Source organism: Poecile atricapillus, chromosome 3 (genome assembly GCF_030490865.1).
Source record: "Poecile atricapillus isolate bPoeAtr1 chromosome 3, bPoeAtr1.hap1, whole genome shotgun sequence".
Classification (NCBI taxonomy): domain Eukaryota; kingdom Metazoa; phylum Chordata; class Aves; order Passeriformes; family Paridae; genus Poecile; species Poecile atricapillus.
The window spans coordinates 1,228,563-1,245,941 of NC_081251.1; the positions used below are offsets into that span (position 1 = coordinate 1,228,563).

The following is a 17,379-nucleotide window of genomic DNA, read 5'->3' on the forward strand; positions in this document are numbered from 1 at the left end:
CAGCCCTTGCAGCACACGCACACACGGCCCAGCTCTGGCTCCTGTCACTGGCTCTGGGTCAGCTTGGCCAGGGCTGGGCTTGGCAGAGTTTGGGCCTCTTCCCCTTTTGTCCTGCTCGTTCCCAGCTGAGCAGCTCCAGAGCACAGACCCTCGCTGGGATCAACCTTCTCAGCCCTCCCTGTGTGTGACAGGCCAGCCCTGGTTCCCAGCGCTGCCTCCCTTGGCACCTGCCACTGACAGTGTTTTGCCAGGCAGCAGGGTCAGCACAAAAGAAACAGGCACCAACTTAAGGAAGAGGTGTCATTTACTGTAGTGCAAAACTGCCAAGAATCACAAAAGGATGAGCTCAGCAAGGTACATCATCATTACTACAAAAGATTTCATACAGTGAGATGACACACATTACATCTCCAGTTACCCCAAGATTTTCCATCCTCCAGTGTAGGTTTTTCAAGAAAGGCAGACACCCTGGTTCAGAAGCCAGCACGGTGGCCCCCCCTTGGCCACTCAGACCATTCTACCCACAAGACATCAATGTGATGGATGGCAAAGCAATGGCGTTTATTGCAGGGGAATTTAACATTTTATAACCTAGGGTCATTGTGTTACTCCCATCTGCTTACGTCACACCTAGGTGCTATTGGCTAATTGCAGAAGACTTTACTGTCCTAACAGAGAGGGGTTTTTGCTAACTTTCCGTTACATCCCGAAATCTTCCGCATCGCTATGCCCTAGACTACAGCACTCCAGCTCCACACATCAACTGGGAAGCCCCTGTCACAGTGAAGGAATGGAGAGCCCCTCTTGGTAACTGGACGAGATCATACTGTTAATGATGCTCTGTTAATGAGCAGATACATTTATCATATGGCTAATAATGCTTCCCTAATGAGAGCATACACATCACTTTTGGTGGAAAGGTTCACCCACTGGGCAACTCTGGCTCAGGGCCTAACATTCAGGCCTAAGGCAGGGCCCGTTGTTCAGGCCTTAGGAATTCACCCAGTGCCACCCCCTGTCCCCTGCCTGTCTCCAGTCACCCCCAGCTGTGGCTGCCCTGAACACAAAGGGGACACAGAGCAGGGAGGTCCAAATCAACTCCTTTATTAGCAGAGCCTGCAGGGCATGAGGCTGAAGCAGCCCTTCAGCCAGCTCTCCAGCAGGGCTTGGCCCTCGCATTGCCAGTGGGGCTGCAGCACCTGCACAGCAAAAGCCTCCACGCCTGCCTGGGCCAGAGCCAGCTGGTGCCACCTTCTCCAGAGCACGGCTCCAGTGCCACCAGCCTGCCTGGACAGCACCAGCACTGCCCCCAGGGCTGCTGTGGAAGGTGCTGGCAGGCAGGATTCTCCACATGGGCATTCCCAAGGCTTTTGTTCAGCAGTGAGGCCAAGGGCAGGAGCAGCTCCTTGCAGGCCTGAGGGCTGGAGGGAAGGGCAGCAGCCCCAGGCACCTGAGCAGGAGCAGCTGCCCTGGACAGAGACACAGCACCTCTGAGACTGGGAGTAAAAGCACTGCCTGAGCCCCAGGGCCATCGTGTCCCTGCTTTCCTGAGGCCGGAGGCACAACAGCTCCTGCTGGGAGAAGGGCCTCAGTTGATCCAGGAGGCTGCAGTGAGGGAGGGAAGGATGACGCCCAAAAGCCAAGCAGCCCAGCTTGCAGCCAGTGTGGAGCTGGCCTCAGGTCCTGCAGCCCTTTCTCTGAGCAGGACACCACCTTGCTGCAGGAAAACTGCCTTGGGGGCACTGTCTCTTCCTGTCTCACAGCACCTGATCCAAGGGGTGCTCTGAGTGCTGCCTCTGCCCTTGCCCTGGCCCTCAAGCTCAGGCTTGGCCACGAGGCCGATCGCTGCAAGGAGGGGCTTTGGTTTGGCTCTAGGACAAAGCAGAGGGAAATGTTTATGGCAAGAAGGCAAGAGGATTCTGGCTTTCTCATCAAGCAAGGGAGTTCCTGAGTGACAGCCACAGTAAAACACCTTATTTCACCAAACTTGGGAGCAGTTGGATACCATTCTCTTCATTGGGCTTGAGAATATCATCATTGTAACTGAATTTGTGGAGAGCCTGCTACAAAGTTCTCCAAAACTGCAAAGCCCTTGTGTTTCTTCCTTCCCATGGATGCGGCCTAACGCCTGTCCAGCTCGGCCAGTGCTTCCTGCTTGGTAATTCTCTGCCATGCCTCAGGGATTTTTCCTACAGTCTGAAATTTTCTCTTGAACAAAGCTTCCAGCTGTGTCCTGAAATGAGACAAACACCATTTCCAGTACGCCTGCATGGATGAATCAGGAAGAATGTTCCAATTGGAATAAGGAGGTCCTGCATTACGATATAATTGGTAACGAATCCATCGGCCATCATCTAATTTGAATTCACAGTCACTTGCAACCATGCTGGAACAAATATCAATGGTAAGTCTGCGTTTAAATAAATCAAACACAGAAAATACCGGTATAAACAATGTGGCTCCCACTAAAGCTCGTGGGCGATGGAAGACCGCTTGATGGTCTCCATCATGTCCCTGCATGGTGTTTGTGCAGACAGCCTTACAAAAGGGACACTGCTCCCAGCACCCCGAAAACTGCTCCACCAGGATAGTGTGAGGCTGTGTTGCAAATGAGCTCATATCAGCACCAGCAAATTCCTTCCTGAGCCTGTCCCTCAGGTCATCCAGAGCTTCTGCCATGGCACTGCTCAGGAACTCAGTGTCTGTGACCTCTTGGTGCTCAATGCCCTTCAGGTCACTTCTGGGCAAGTTGATCACTTCTGTCAGTTCCCTGCAAAATTCATCCAGCCAAAGAGAGACTTTGTCCTCTCTGTCTTTTCTGTCTTTGACAATTTGGGTTGATAAAGAAACAGCTGACAGGATGTTTCCATACAGATGATTGAGGGAGGAACCTAAAAACTTCTCCAGTCTCCCACTCTTACCTAAACAGTAATTCTTAACTCGTGTTTCAATGTATTTCTCAAAAAATTCTTTTGGGAAAAAAATGTATTCTATGAAATACTCAAAATTTTCTTGTTCTGCCAGGTATCTCAGGATGCAAATTTCCAGATCAGCTCTGTTGCCCCTGAAATCTGGGAATTTGTCCTGCATGTCCTCAGCGATGGCTTTAGACGTCCTCTCATAGACCGCCCAGCGAAGAGCTGCTTCAATCTTGTCGCAAAGGAAAACAGCAAAAGTTGTGATTGATGTGGCTCCTTGGCAGGAAATCTGGAAACACTGGAAGAACTCTTCTCTCTTGCTCCTCAGGTACACAACTGGGTCATTTGCCTTTTGGAATGCTTTGTGCATGGCTTTAAACCTTTCCGCTGCCATTTTGCACAGATACAGAGACAAAGCTATGCTGTACTCTCTGTTAAAAGTACATTTGGCATGGCTGGGGACAGAGTTCACACCTTTCTGTATTTCATTGAGTATTTCATGGATAAAATTTCGACTGTAATCCCGTTTCTCCTGTTCCTTCTTATCAATGTTTGCCTTCACACACGCTATGATGTTGTCTGTGATGTGCTGAAAGTTGATAGCATCATAATTGGAAATGATCCTGGGATCTGAGGTAAAGCGAAAATGCTCTTTTTTCATGACATGTTTCTCTAAGTCGAAAGAAAATCCACTGCTTTTGGGAAATGATGTGATCCGTGCATGGAAACCTGGCTCCTTAAAGTGCTCTAGAAGGACTTCTTCAATGTCTGCATCGATATTCACCTGTTCCTGAGGACGAGCAGCACTGGAGACTTCGGCAATCCACTTGTTCCAGACAAGAGTGAAGTTGTCCCTCAGTTCTCTCTCACTCAGGCTCTTCCCTTTCAGAGTCACAGCCAGCTCCCTACTCCTTCTCAGGAGCTCATCTTCATATTCCAACTTCCTTGCATCCAGTTTCCTCTGCTCCTTCTGTAGCTCTATAAGACTCTCACATTTCTTCTTCATTTCACGGAGAAGAGTCTCTTTTAGTTCTTTCAGCTTCAGCTCTGTGCCTGATTTCCACTGGACCAATGTCTCATGGTCTTTGTCTTCCCTGAAATACTTCTCCACTTCTTTCTCAATGCCATCACTTGTCTCTTGCACCAGCTCTTCAAGGTGTTTTCTGGTGACATTCTGCAAGTCCCCATTCCGAATTCGGTTGTCCAGTCTCATCTGTAAGTCTAAGATGTGACTCCTCAGCTTCCAGGTCCACCGACTAAAGGCACTTTCCAGTTTCCTGTACACAGCAATCTCCAGGGAATTCTTGAAGCTGAAAACAAAGTTTTCATTCAGCAAAGCATTCCAGAGGTCACCAATACGATCTTTCAGGCTCGAGAGCCTCAAAATGCTGCGCTGCGACTGCTTCTTGGCAGCCTGGAGGATTTTGCTCTTTAGTTGCTGGACGTTCTGGCTGTAGGTGGGGTTGGGTGGTGCCATTGGGGGGTTTCCTTCCCACAGGTGAGCAACGTAGTGAATGTGGGTGTTCACATCAAAGCCAATGACATCGCTGAAGGAGGAGATGTCACAGAATTCCTGCTGAGCAGCTATCACGGTCATTTCATCCAGCTTTTCTTGCAAACGCCTTTGGCCTTCCATGTTCTGCTCCTTGGCAGTTGCTTCTCCCACATTTTGGTGGACAAAGAGGCAGCTGGGCGAAAGATTGACTTTCTTCATCCTCAGGAAAGCCTGCACAGCAATCTGGAGAACATCTTGCATTTCTGATGGGTTCTCTCCAAACACGTTGATCACAGTCATGTTGCCAACACCAATGACAAAGGTGGCCAGCTCATTGTCATGGTTCAGGGACTGTTTATTGGCCGTCTCGGTAGCACGGAGCCCCTCGGTGTCAACCACCAGCACAAAATCGAAGCCCAAGTCTTGCTGCAGCTCCTCGCCCACTGGGATGAGCTGCATGAAGGCTCCACGGGTGCATCTCCCCGCGCTGACACTGAACTGCAGACCAAACATGGCATTCAGCAGGGTGGACTTGCCTGTGCTCTGGATGCCCAGCACGGAGAGCACAAACACTCGTTTGTCCCCCAGCCTCTCCATTAAGCTGTCAAAGATGGCTCCCACCCAGCGCAAGGGCAGGTAAGAAGCGTCCCCATCCATCAGCTCCACAGGATAACCTAAAACCATCAGTTCTGCTGCAATTTCCGGCAGTTTGGCAAAATTGCAATTATTTGTCTCCATTAATTGCAGAGCTTCATAAATCTGCCCTACCTCTCTCAGAAGGTGCTCCAGGCCGATGGATGAATTGTTGATTTCACCAGAGAGAGCATCCAAGTAACTCAGGAACTCAGCATTCACACTGGGATTTTTCTTGTATTTCTTTTTTGTTGAGATTTCAGTCCATAACTCATGATAGTCTCTTTTCAGTTCTTCAAGGCGACCACAGGACAGCTCATCCATGAAGACCTTCATCCACTGCAGGAAATATTTCTTGGTATCTGCTGGCTGACCCTTGAGAAAGCCAAGGAATGACTTCATCAGTGGGTTGAGGGGGAAAGCTTGCTCAAGTTGCTTTCTTCTTAGTGCTTTCTTCTCATTTTCAATTTGGCTGCGATGATGCTCAATGCTCTTGTTCCCCTTCTCCTTCAAGCGAGTGAGTTCTTTGTCCTTTTTGCACCACTGGTACCACAGTTTTCCTTGAAGCGGCAGCAGCTGGGATTTGATCTCCGACAGCTTCTCTTTCTTCAGAAGCTCCACCAGCTCCTTTGCCTTTGCTTTGGCTGCCACACACCCGGGTTGATCTGCATCCACTATGAATCCGTGCTGGCGAGCTTTGTCTGCACAGGCGTCCAGGCTGAAATGTGTATTAGACACTGCCAGGAGATTCCCAATTGTTTTGCTCAGCTGGACCACCAGTTCTGCCTCGTTTCTGTTCCTGGTCCCTATTGTCATGATTTTGCCTGATTTGCCCTCTACAACGTTCTCTTTTTCTGTGAGAAGACAAACCAAAGGACTTTGTGACTGCCACAGGTCCTGCAGAAGCTTTTTCTCTCTGTGGTCCATGTGCTCCGAATCAGACACCAGAGCCACGTTGACAGCAGATATCTCCTGCAGGAACTTCAGCTGTGCTTTGTGCTTCCTGGCATCTCCATGCAGGTTGCAGAAAGCCACGCAGCGCTCAAAGGTGTCATCGGGGCTTCCACGGGGGCAGTACCAGGCAATCTCCACCACCCCTTCCATCAGCAAACGCTCCCTGGTGCTGCCTCTGCAGTGGCGGTGGAAAAAAGTGTTGTGTTTGCGTTCGCTCAGCAGAGCGTTCAGGAGCTGAGACTTGGAAGAGGAGGCCGAGCTGCCAATGCGGATGAAGGACACGATGGGTGTCTGTGTCTGAAAGATGAGTTTGTTGTTGTAACTCTTTGTTTGGGCCTGCTCTCCTGACTTCTCAACCTCTTTCCAGCTCCTTTGGATTTGGCTGAGGGCGTAGAGCGGGAACTCAATGTGTGAAGTGCACAGGTTGGGCACCAGCAGAGGCAGCGCCAGTTGGCAGAAGGCCAGCTTGGTTGCAAGGGTCTGTCTCAGGAAGTCATCAGCACAGTGGAAAATGGCCATCTGCAGGTCCATGGGGTGCACATGGCTGTCCCTGCTTGCACGTGCAGGGGCTGTTCCCATCAGATTATCAAGAAACTTTTCAAAGGAATCTGATTCTTGGTGCTCTTGCTTTCTGATTTGTGGTTCAGGTGCGAGGCCTGGGTTGATCTCATCCCAGCAAGTCAGGTACCTCACCTTTTGGTAATCCACGGTTAACAGCTTTTGCAGGAAGTAACCTGGCAGCTCCGTGTCCTGGCTGGGCTGGCTGTCCTGCAGACATGTCCTGCAGATGGTGTGGAAATCTCCCATCCCCATTCTTCTTGGATAGTGACTTTCCAGTCCCAGGCGCTTGAGCAGATGGAGGAACTCCTGGTTTGCATCTGCGTTATTTGCTTTGGATTGGCTGCTGTCTGAGATGGATTGAGAGTGACTGGGAGGATCAGGTGCTGGAAAAGTGTCTTCCAGGTCTCTGATTATGTTCTGCATCCTCTCTTCATCCCCGTTGTCATCCAAGCACCCACTGATCAAGGAATGCAAGTCCTGTTCCAGCCTCTCCCAGTCTTAATTGTGCTTTTGGAGCAGATTCTTTATCCGTGTGGACCACAAACCTTTCATGCGATCTTCCATGAAAATTAAACGCTCCCTCTTCTGCTCAGGGGACAGCCCTTGACTTTCTGGTGTCACAGTCAGACCCTTCAGCAGAAGATAGGCCTCAGCTCTGTCAGCATCCTGCTCCTTCAGGTTCACGTACTCCTCATGTGCCACTTCCATTTCCTTGGCCATGTACTCAATTTCTCGGTGTCCAAGGAGGTGCTGAAAAGTGCTGCTTTCCACCTGGTACCCTGTGCTGCTCACAATCAAGAGCACCAACAGTTCCATGTCCTTCTGAGCCTTTTCCTGGAGACACTGGAGTAAGGAATAAATGGCGAGGCTGCTGGTCTGGGTCGCTTCTCGCTTTGCTTCATGAATGGCGGAAGCAGAGCTTCCTGGTGCATAGGAGACAGCATGGATGTGCTCCTTCATTTGCTGCAGTGTTTTGATGAGGTCTTCAAGCTCAGAGACTTTGGGAGATTTGGGAAGTGGGTGCTCAGTCTGGAAGATCCAATGCATAATGAAGGAAGCCTCAGGGAAGTCCTTGACAGAGTAGATATGTGGAGTCAGGAGGCTTTTCAATATTACCTTGATAAATCTGGTGTTTTCTGGAGGTGACTCCTGGCAACTCCGCACGGTGTTCACCAGGAAGTCCTGCAGGGCTTTGTCTGACAGGCACACATTGATCCACACACTGGGGTTCCTGGTTTTTGCACTCAGATCATCTTTTAGCTCCATCAGCATGAGAAGCTTCCTTTCATCCGCCGGCATCTTCCAGGCCTTCAGAGTCCTCATGAAATCTCTGGCCTCTTGCACTGCACTGCCCAGATCCTCTCCAAAAATGCTGCCAATGCTCAGATTTGTCAGTGCTTTGTACGCAGCCTGGAGGGCTCTGCTCATCTGACCCACAGACTTAAAATCCTTGCTGTGATTGTACAGGATGACATCCCACACTGGGATCAGCTCCAACCCACGGTCGATAACGCACCACGTTGTGTTATCAGACATGAGCCCCATTCTCCACTGAGGAAGAGAAGCTGTGTCTGGTGGGCCCCATGTGTTGACCACGTAGAGCTGAATTGCTGTATGGGAACCCTCTCCGGCTCTTCCCAGGACAGAAGCCTTTGAGCTGGATTTAGAAACATCCAGGGCCCCCGCAGCACTTGCCAGGAATCCACCCCAGCTGGCCCTGACAAAGCTGTTCAGAGCTTCAGACGTTTGTCGCTTCATCTCTTCCCTCTGCTCCTCTCGGAATCCCTCAGTAGACACCTTCCACCAGAATATCCCCCCAAAGTGGAGGGGACCCTGGTTTACATGGGACCCAAACCTGCTGAAGAACCTCTCACACATATTTAGCAGGGGGGTCTTGTCTTCCTGAGTGAAACTCAAAAGCTGCTCCATGTCTTGCAGCTCCCGCAGAGCCGCATTCGAGAGGCAAAGCTGATGCCTTTGGAAGTAGCAGGAGGCCAGAGGGAGGTACTGGTACCTGGTGCTGCAAAAGTAGCTCTGCTCAGAGCGGGACTGGTGGGTGTCTTGTGACTGCGAGGAGCTGCTGCCATCTACACCACCTCCCAGATTAATTTCCCAGAACTTGAATTTGGCAGAAACACTCATGCTGAACCCCAGCTGCTCCATGGACTTGGTGAAAGAGGATTCTGCTGCAGAGGAAGAGAAGTCCTTCTTCTCAAGGAACGATCCTTGCTCTGGATCAGCAAGCTGGAATCCCTCAGGAACCCTGAGGAGTTGATCTCGCTTTGCCAGCGCATCTCCAGGTCTGCTGGTTCTGTAGATGCCCTGCAGGGCCAGTCCCCCTGACGCCCGCCTCAGCACCTCTGTATCAGGGATGTTCTCTCTCCTGCCTGCTGACAACTCCTGCTGCTCCAGCTGCTTCTGGATGCTCTCCAGCATATCCGCCGAGGGTTCCTTTGGTGCTGGCCAGAACTCTTGGGGAATCTCCATGGCTTGCCACAGAGTCTCTGCTTTCTCCCTCACAGCATCCTGGCTGTGGCTGCAGCTGTTGAGCATTTCTGTCAGATCATTCAGGGCTTGTTTGGCCAATTCTTGTTTCTCCTTTCTCTTCTCCCAGGGCTCCTTCTGCACATCTTTACTGGTTGTTTTGTCATCTCTTATTTTCAGGAGTTTCTGGAGTGCCTTCTTCTCCCAGGGGTGCCTTACCTCACACTCCAGCTTGAGGTAGTCTTCGTATTCCAGATGTTGCAGGGCTTCTCTGCACTCAATTCCCAGGATCTGCGACACTTTGGGCAGCCAGTATCCAGCATCCAGCCCTTCATCCTGAAATGCCTTTGCCAGGAGCTGTGCCTTTGTATCCCCCTCCTGTGTGCCCTCCGGTGAAGCCATGGCTGTGGAGAAGAAAAGAGACTTTCCCTAAGGTGCAGGCAGAGGCCCCAGCCTCTGGCAGAGGCTCTGCAGCAGCTGCGGCCCTGGGGATTGCTCCCACCCGGCTGCTGGAGCCAGGCCGGGGATGGCACAAGAGCCAGGGTCCCCTTCCCAGCACACTGGATGTGCCTGTGGCTTTCCTGTGTGCAGGATCAACCCTGAAGCTCAGTCTTTATCCCAGACACACGGCAGACAGACAGACAGAGACACAAACAGACACAGAGAGACACACACACAGAACCAGACACACAACCACAAAGACACAAACACAAACATAGAGCCAAACAGACAACACAGAGACACAGACACAGAGACAGAAGCACACAGAGAGACAGGTAGATACACAGAAACAGAGATACACAGAGACACTGCAGACATAGAGACCCAGTCACAGACAGACACACGCACACACAAACACCCTGGTACACCAAGACTCACTCTGCCACACAACCTGCCCTAGAAAAGCTGCTGCCTTCACCATTGCTCACATCCTCCCAGACGAACCCTTCACAACACAAGAGCGAGGAGCACTCCTGGCAGAGCCCCCCTGCCCATCCAACACCCCTGCCTGCATCCTGCACCCTCTGCCCAGTCCCACGCCTGCCCTGCTCGCTGTCTGGCCCAGCCTGCTGCTCCCAGCACTCGGAGGCAGCACTCACACGCTCCCCCCAGGGCACCCCACACTCCCCACACACATCCCCCCACGCCCGGCACGGCCACACGGGCTCTGAGCTGTGCTCCTGCTCCAGCTGCCAGCACAGGCCCTCCTCGCCCCACTCACGCCTCTTCCCAGGAGCTGCTTCCCTGCACACTCGGGACCCACCCCAGATCAGGGGGAAAATCCACCTTGTCCCTGCCCACAGCTGTGCCTGGGGTATCCTGGTGGCCCTTCAGGAGAGACTGGAGATTTTGGGAGCCAACTCAGACAGGTGCCCTCCACGATCTCTTGCTCGTTACCACAGAGGGTCTCGTCAGCCCAGCGCCCATGGGTGGCCATCACACCCACGGCCACCACAGGGCCACTGAACTTAAAATCTCTGGTGACAGGAGGAAAAGTGTCAGCAAACCTTCAACCCTGGCCTTGAGGGGAGCAGGCTCCAGGCTGCTCAGGGGTGAATTACAGAGGGACCCTAGGAAATGGCTCTGGAAGGTGCTGGGGTCCTGTCTTGGGGATGGTTCTTACCCAGAGCCAGTTCAGTTTTGGTTTGTGTCTGGAGCTGTCACTGTAGCCCCCCGACTCAGGAATATGACGAAGGCTGAAGGGTGGCCCAGGGCTCTGGGTGGGGCTGGGGCCAGGGCCTGCTCTTCCTTTCAGCAGGGGTGATCAACACACGGGCCATGCGGCACAGTGGGTCTGTCTTGAGCTCCTGTTCCCCTATGTTTTTTTCCTTCTTCTCCCCTCTTGCTGTTTTCTTGCTTCAGCACCATGGCCAGGGCTTGCCAGCTTGCTTCTCTGCTCCTCTGCTGCTTGGGAGCCCAGAGCCGCTGCGAGCTGTGCTGAGAGCTGGGAGCACCCCCAGCCCCAGCAGGCCCGGCCTCAGGCCCGGCCATCGCCGGTGAGGCGCGCAAAGGAGCGATCCCCCGGCCAGCCCCCGCTGCTCCGGCTGTTCTGCCGCCCTTGGATTCGCCGGCCCGGGCCTGCAGCGGCACTGAGAGCGGCTGCTCCCCGCGGGCTGTGCAGGGGAAGCCAACTCTCCTCTCCGCGGCGCCCCAGCCGCCATTGGCAGCGGAGAGGCGGCCGAGCCCGCGCCACAGCGCCCCCTGTAGCCGCGGGGGAATCATCGCACCCGCCCGGCCCGGCCGGGAGCCAGCAGCGCCCCTGCTGGCCCTGCCCGGAACTGCAGCCCAGCGGCGCAGGCACGGCAGGGACACAAGGCTGGCTTTGCCTTTCTGCTTTTGGTTGTTGCTGTTGTTTGCTGCCCTTGATGTACATAGATATACTCTAGGAAATTCCTATTGTTCCCTTTCCCCTAGCTTTGCATGAAACCCTTATAAATTCAAAGTTAAAATTATATGGAGATAAGAGGGTCATATTCTCCCTTCCAGGGTGGTCTCTGCCTTCTTTGGCAGACACCTGTCTTTTAGACCAGGTCTATCACTGCTGATCACTTTTCATTGACAAACCCTCAAATGACAAGGCAGTCATGAGTCACTGCTGCTACAGACTCAGGAGGGAAAGTCCAGCACCTCACCCTAAATTTCCTTTCACAGCACATTAACCCATGGACTTACTTAAGGAGAGGCAGTTAATTTGCGCTTTTTTGATTTCAGTAAAGCTTTCAATCCTGCTTCTCCCAGGACCCTGATGTGTCCCTTCCAGCTTGGGCCATTCCATCATTCCATGATTCTCACCCTAACTGACCTGGCCCTTTTACTGGACGCCTGTGTAAAGAGCAAAATGGGATGACATGATCTGTATACAAAGATGTTAACCCAGTTGAATGTTGTCACCATAAGGTGCCTCCTTTGTTAAATACCTTATGCCCAATGTTGTTGTCACAGCCTTCTTTGTTAAATGCCACCTTGTCTTGTCTTGCCTCTGCTGCTCCCGGCACCCCCTGATGGCAACCGATGACATCACCCAGTATGTAAATGAGCGAACTCCCATGGGGGTTTGTACCCAGGGGAAGTGGAATTAACATCTAAAGACCCCCAGAGCCATGGCTCAAACTGAACTTTAAACAACGAGAATGTTGAGCCACTTACAGATGTTCCAATCAATAAGTAAACCAACACTCTCAATGCATGGCTACCCTAGGTTTTCAATGAACCCCAGGACTCTTGTGAGGATGGAAGCCCCAGCTCTGCTGTGTGGCAAAGCTGAACACCTCCTCCTCTGTGTCATCCACCCGGAGCTGTGGTGGTGTGCGCAACCCCCCTCGGTCCCCAGCTAGAGCTGACCTCAATAAAGGCATTAAAAAGGAGCCGGTCTCCTTGCCTGTTCTTTTCACCTGCATTTCAACCTTTGGGGTTTTTGACACTGTCACGCAATCCTGAAAACTCTCCCACTCTCAGTTCACTTGGATACTGGATAGATTTATTCCTTGCAAAAAATCCTTCTCACCATTCAGCTTCAGTCCCACCAAGGCCACAACTCCCTTACCAGCACAGGTATTGATCTCAGGGGCTTGGACTCAGGGATAGATCCAAGGGCCCCTGCAGCCTTCCAGAGCCTTCCGGGGCAGCTTTCCCTGGGGAGTTACTGCCGATTTGGGCAATCTGTGCAAGGCCTGTGGGCTCTGATTCCCCCCACCCACCTCTCAGCAGATGCTCCCCTTGCTCCCAGCCTTGGCTTCCCAGCAGACACCGGCAGCCGAGGGCCCCAGCTCAGGGGACACAGCACAGCACAGCAGCAGGCCTGGGGCACACAGTGGGGTGTGGAGAAGGTGATGGGAACCCCTGGAGAACTCAGGAGGAATCAGGAAGGAAAGGCCTGAAATCCTAGAGGAGAAGAGCAGACAGTCAGGAGAAGGCAAGCCATGAGCACAGAGGATTCATTCCAAGGAGCACTGGAGGCCAACCCTTCTCCTCCACTGGACACTGCCCAGGCAGCAAAGACTCCTCAAGGCTCTTCTGGGGAAGTGAGCAGAGCAGGCTTTCACCAGGACCTATATCCATGCTCCCCCAGCAGAAGGAAGCTGGAGCAAAGCCCCTGAAGCTCAACAAGGCCAAGTGCAGGTGCTGCCCCTGGGTGCAGGCAATTCCAGGCACAGACACGAGCTGGGAAGAGAATGGATTGAGAGCAGCCCTGAGGAGAAGGACTGGTGGGCGCTGCTGGGTGAGAGGCTGTCCAGGGAACATCTGTGCTCTCAGGCAGCACACAAGCTGTGGAGGGGGCAGAGCCAGGGGAACAGCACTGACAGTGGGGCAGCACGGGCCCCGTCCCACCACTGCCCACATCACGCACCTGCTGCTGGGGGGAAGCTCAGGACCCCGGAGAGGGGGGAGAAGCAGCGCTGGGCTTGGGTCCCACCAAGCACTGAGCCCCCAGCAGCAGCTTGTGCACTCCCACCAGCAGGATGGGGACACAATGGGGAAGGCAGAAGCAGGAAAAGCCTCTGGCTTGAGATAAGGGCAGTTCAGCAGCAGAGGAAAGCTTGGCCTGCAGGCAAAGCACAGGAGAAACTTTTGACACCAATTGTTTGCTTTGGGCACATGTCCAGCTGCTCCCTGGGCAGCAGAGCCTCAGTGCAGGACAGTTGCTCAGGAAGGGAGCTGATGCCTCAGGGTCACTGCTGGAGCTCGTCCACTAGGGCCACTTGTCCCACCCAGCCCTGTCCCCTCCCAGATTCTCTCCCAACAGCGCGCTGCCAGCGCTGGTTCAGTCTCAGGAGCCAGAGGCTGCCCTGGACAACAATAACTCCAGCCCTGAGCCCGCCCCCAGGCACCCTTGGCACTCCCTGCACGGTTTCCCATTGCTGCAGGAATAGGAAAAAGGCCCATGCGACTGTGTCCGTGCCCACAGAGAGGCACTGAGCACATTCCGGACATAACTCGGGATCGAGCTCCTCCTTGGAAGCAAAGGAGGGAAGCAGCAAGGCTGGCAGCAGGAGCGGCCATGGGAATGCGTGCAGCCGTTTCACAGCACAGCCCCCGAGAGTGTTTTCCCCAGCCGTGTCCCAGGGATAGAAAGGGGCTCTGGGAACAGCGCTCCCTTGGTGGGGCTGGCCCAGAGCCCAGAGCGCTCTGCGCGGTGACGCTCCGACTGGAAGAGAGGAGAATGCCACCCGCCCTGCATGGGGAGCAAAAGGAAGAACTGAGCCCCTGCGCTTGGGGACAGGGCAGGAGGAGCCGTGCCTGCCGCTCATCCCCACGGAGCTGCCGAGCGGCCGAAGGAGCGGCTCGGGGCCAGCACTGCCCCCGGCATCAGTGCCACGGCTCCTGCCATCCGGGGGGCGCAGCCATCCGGCCCCACCTCTGAGCCCGGCCCCCTCCCAGCTCAGCCCCGCAGCGCACACGGCTCCCCCGAGCCCCCCAAAGCGGCTGCAGCAGCGGCGGCTTCCTCCAGCCCCCGGAGGAGCGGACACCGCCCGCCCGCTGCCCTCACAGCGCTCTTCCCCTGCCCTGCCATCTCCCCGGCCGTGCCAAAACACCGCAACAGGAGCCACGAGAGCAACAAGATCCCGCTCCCCGCTGCTCCCGGCCGCACAGCTCCTCCCCAGGGCCCTACCTTCTCTCCTCCCTCCGAGCCCCGCAGCTCCCGGGATGCGAGAAGCCGATCCCAGCCCCTCTTTAAGCAGCCCCGACTCTCCGATGGGTGCGGCTTCCTCTTCTAGAGGCAGAGGGGCAATTCCAGTAAATCAGGCTTCTGTCATCAGCCGACTATGAAAACGAAACAATTGTTTTGGAGTTCGATTATTTGAGTTCGAGCCCGATTTCCTCACCAGCCGTGGTTTGAGCTGCTTCTCAGAGAACTCTCAGCTCTTTGCACAGACCTTTTAACTGCTGTGCTGGTACCTGGAGGGCAGGTGAGGCTCTCAGCCCTCCCTGGGGCTGGTGTTCCATCAGGAAAAGGAGCAGGGGGAGCACAGCACCACTCTCAGGGATGAATTTATGCAGAAATTCATCCTCCATAACTTTCTGTCCCATTACATCATGTATCAGTTCAGCACAGCCCCTCCAGCCCCAGCTCTTTTGGAGGGAGCTGCTTCCTCTTTTCAGGGGGCAGTGGGGCAGCAGCTACCGCTTTCCTGTAGGTCCTGTTTTCCTGCAGCAGTGTCAAAGTGAAGCTGCTGCTGCCTGGTTTGTGCTGAAAATGTTTTTGGGTGAGAGGTGGAACTTGAGGATGTTTGAGGTCTTTTCCAACCTTAATGATTCTACGCTTGCATGAAAGGCAGCAGGAGCTGGGCAGAGCCTGGGGCTCCTGCCTGGAAACCACCAGCCCTGCTCCCCTTAGCCTGGATCATGCAATCCCAGAACTGGACACCCTGTGCCAGGGCCTGCCCACCCTCCTAGGGAACAATTCCTTCCCAATATCCCATCCAGCCCTGCCCTCTGGCTGTGGGAAGCCTTTCCCTGTGTCCTGTCCCTCCAGCCCTTGTTCCCAGTCCCTCTCCAGCTCTCCTGGAACCCCTTGAGGTCCTGGAAGGGGCTCTCAGGTTTCCCTGGGTCCTTCTCCAGGTGAACACCCCCAGCTCTGAGGAGAGGAGGGATGGGAGGAGATGCCTGTTGGTGCCATCCCATCAGCTCTGTGCTCTGAACAACCCAGGGACCCCAGAGACAACCTCCAAAGCTCTCAGCCCCCAAGCTTGTGCCGGCTGGGGAGATTCGCTGGGCTGGAGCAAGGCCAGGAGGAAGATGGGAAACAGGGACCAAGGAGAGGCGGCCCAGGAGTTCTGATTGGGTTTGAGTCCCTGGGCGTTTCTCCCTTGCTGTCTTCCTAGTAGTCCCTGACCCTGAACTCCATCCTAGTTCTGTCCCTCAAAACCCATCACCCTGCCTTTGTTTGAGGCTCTCTGTCCCTGAAGGAGTTTGTTCCCATGCAGAATAAATGATTTCATCAACAGAGGCTCGCCTCTTTCTTGTCCCGTGCTGGTTCTCAGTAACTGTAGCTTCCCTGGACACGATCCTGCAGTTGCAGACTGCAGACAGGTTGCTGGGGACGCGCTGCCGCGGTTTCCCTTGGCAGGCAGCTGCCTCTATCTTTACGAGGGCGGCGCGGGGCTGACTGAGGGCTGATTCCGAGAGCTGCCGCTGCCAACGGGGCTGGTGCTGCTGCGCCCCGGGGAGAGCCAGCGAGGCTGTGCCAGCATCATCGGGCAGCCCCTGGCTGCGCTCTGCAGCCAGCAGGGTGCTGTGACAGGGGCTGCCCTGCCCAGCTGATATGCAGAAGGAAAACTTTCTGTAGCCCACAAAGTAAGTTATAAGAGCTGGTAGGTATTTATTCAGCACTGAGGTACATGGTAAATTTCTCCTCCAAAAACATGCACCCCCTCAGAGACTTGCCCATCTCTTTTTATTCTCTACAAACAAGGACTACACAATGCGCCGAATACGTATTCATCTCCTGACCCCGCGTGTCCCTGCTTCGTATGAAAATTAGCTGCGCACCTCTTCGTGGCTGCACACTGCTCCTTGTTGGTCACTCTGGTGGTCATCTGGGGGTCTTGGGGGCTGAAGTAAGCAATTTTCATCTCATTTGAACTTTTCACCTTGTCTCCTTACGCATGCTCCTTTTTTGTCCTCTGGCACTCTTCCAGAATTTGACACCGTTTTTCCTGGCTTAGAACCCCCTTATCCTGCGGTCTCTTTGTCCTGTTTGTACACCCTAGCCCTTTTTCTTACCTTGTAGTCTTGCTCTCACCCTGTTTTTGTGAGAACAGAAAATGTTTTAGGCATTTCACACGGTTAATGTCAGCCCACCCTTTTTAGTCAAAGCATTTCTTGATGCTTGATTCTTGTTAATTTCTCCGTTTCACAGCTTTGTGGCTGTTCAGTGCACTTTGCTTATTTGGCATGGAGGAGGTGGCTCGGGAGCAAACATGCCATCTGCCCTTTTTTGTTAGAGTGTGGGAGAACAGCAGCAGCGCTTCTGCTCGTGCTGCCTGCAGCTCCCTGCAGGGGTGGCAGAGCAAGCCCTGTGTCCCCACGCCAAGGGACGGCCACAGTCTGGCCGGGTCCCAGGGCAGTGCCAGGTTTCCCCTGAATGCGTGGCAGGAGCAGCTGCTAAGTGAGGAGAGAGAAACACCTGTAAAAAAGTGTCCTAGTTTAGGGCAGAAGGTACAGATGGATACAGATTTGGTGGCGTGGCCTCCAGAGAGTGCAGAAGGAATTTTGCCAAGTCGCTGCTGCACGAGGAGCGCTGGAACAAAAACAGCGTGAGCCTCTGTGAGGCAGAGTCAGAGCTGCACAAGTGGCACGTAAGAGCGGCTTGGAGTGACCAACTAACACAAC

General features: G+C 53.9%; 1 pseudogene; it reads right to left on the reverse strand.

The window, feature by feature from the left end:
- Window positions 1-286: 286 nt before the first annotated feature.
- Window positions 287-13,692, reverse strand: LOC131576868 (interferon-induced very large GTPase 1-like; annotated as a pseudogene).
- Between the last annotated feature and the right edge of the window lie 3,687 nt (window positions 13,693-17,379).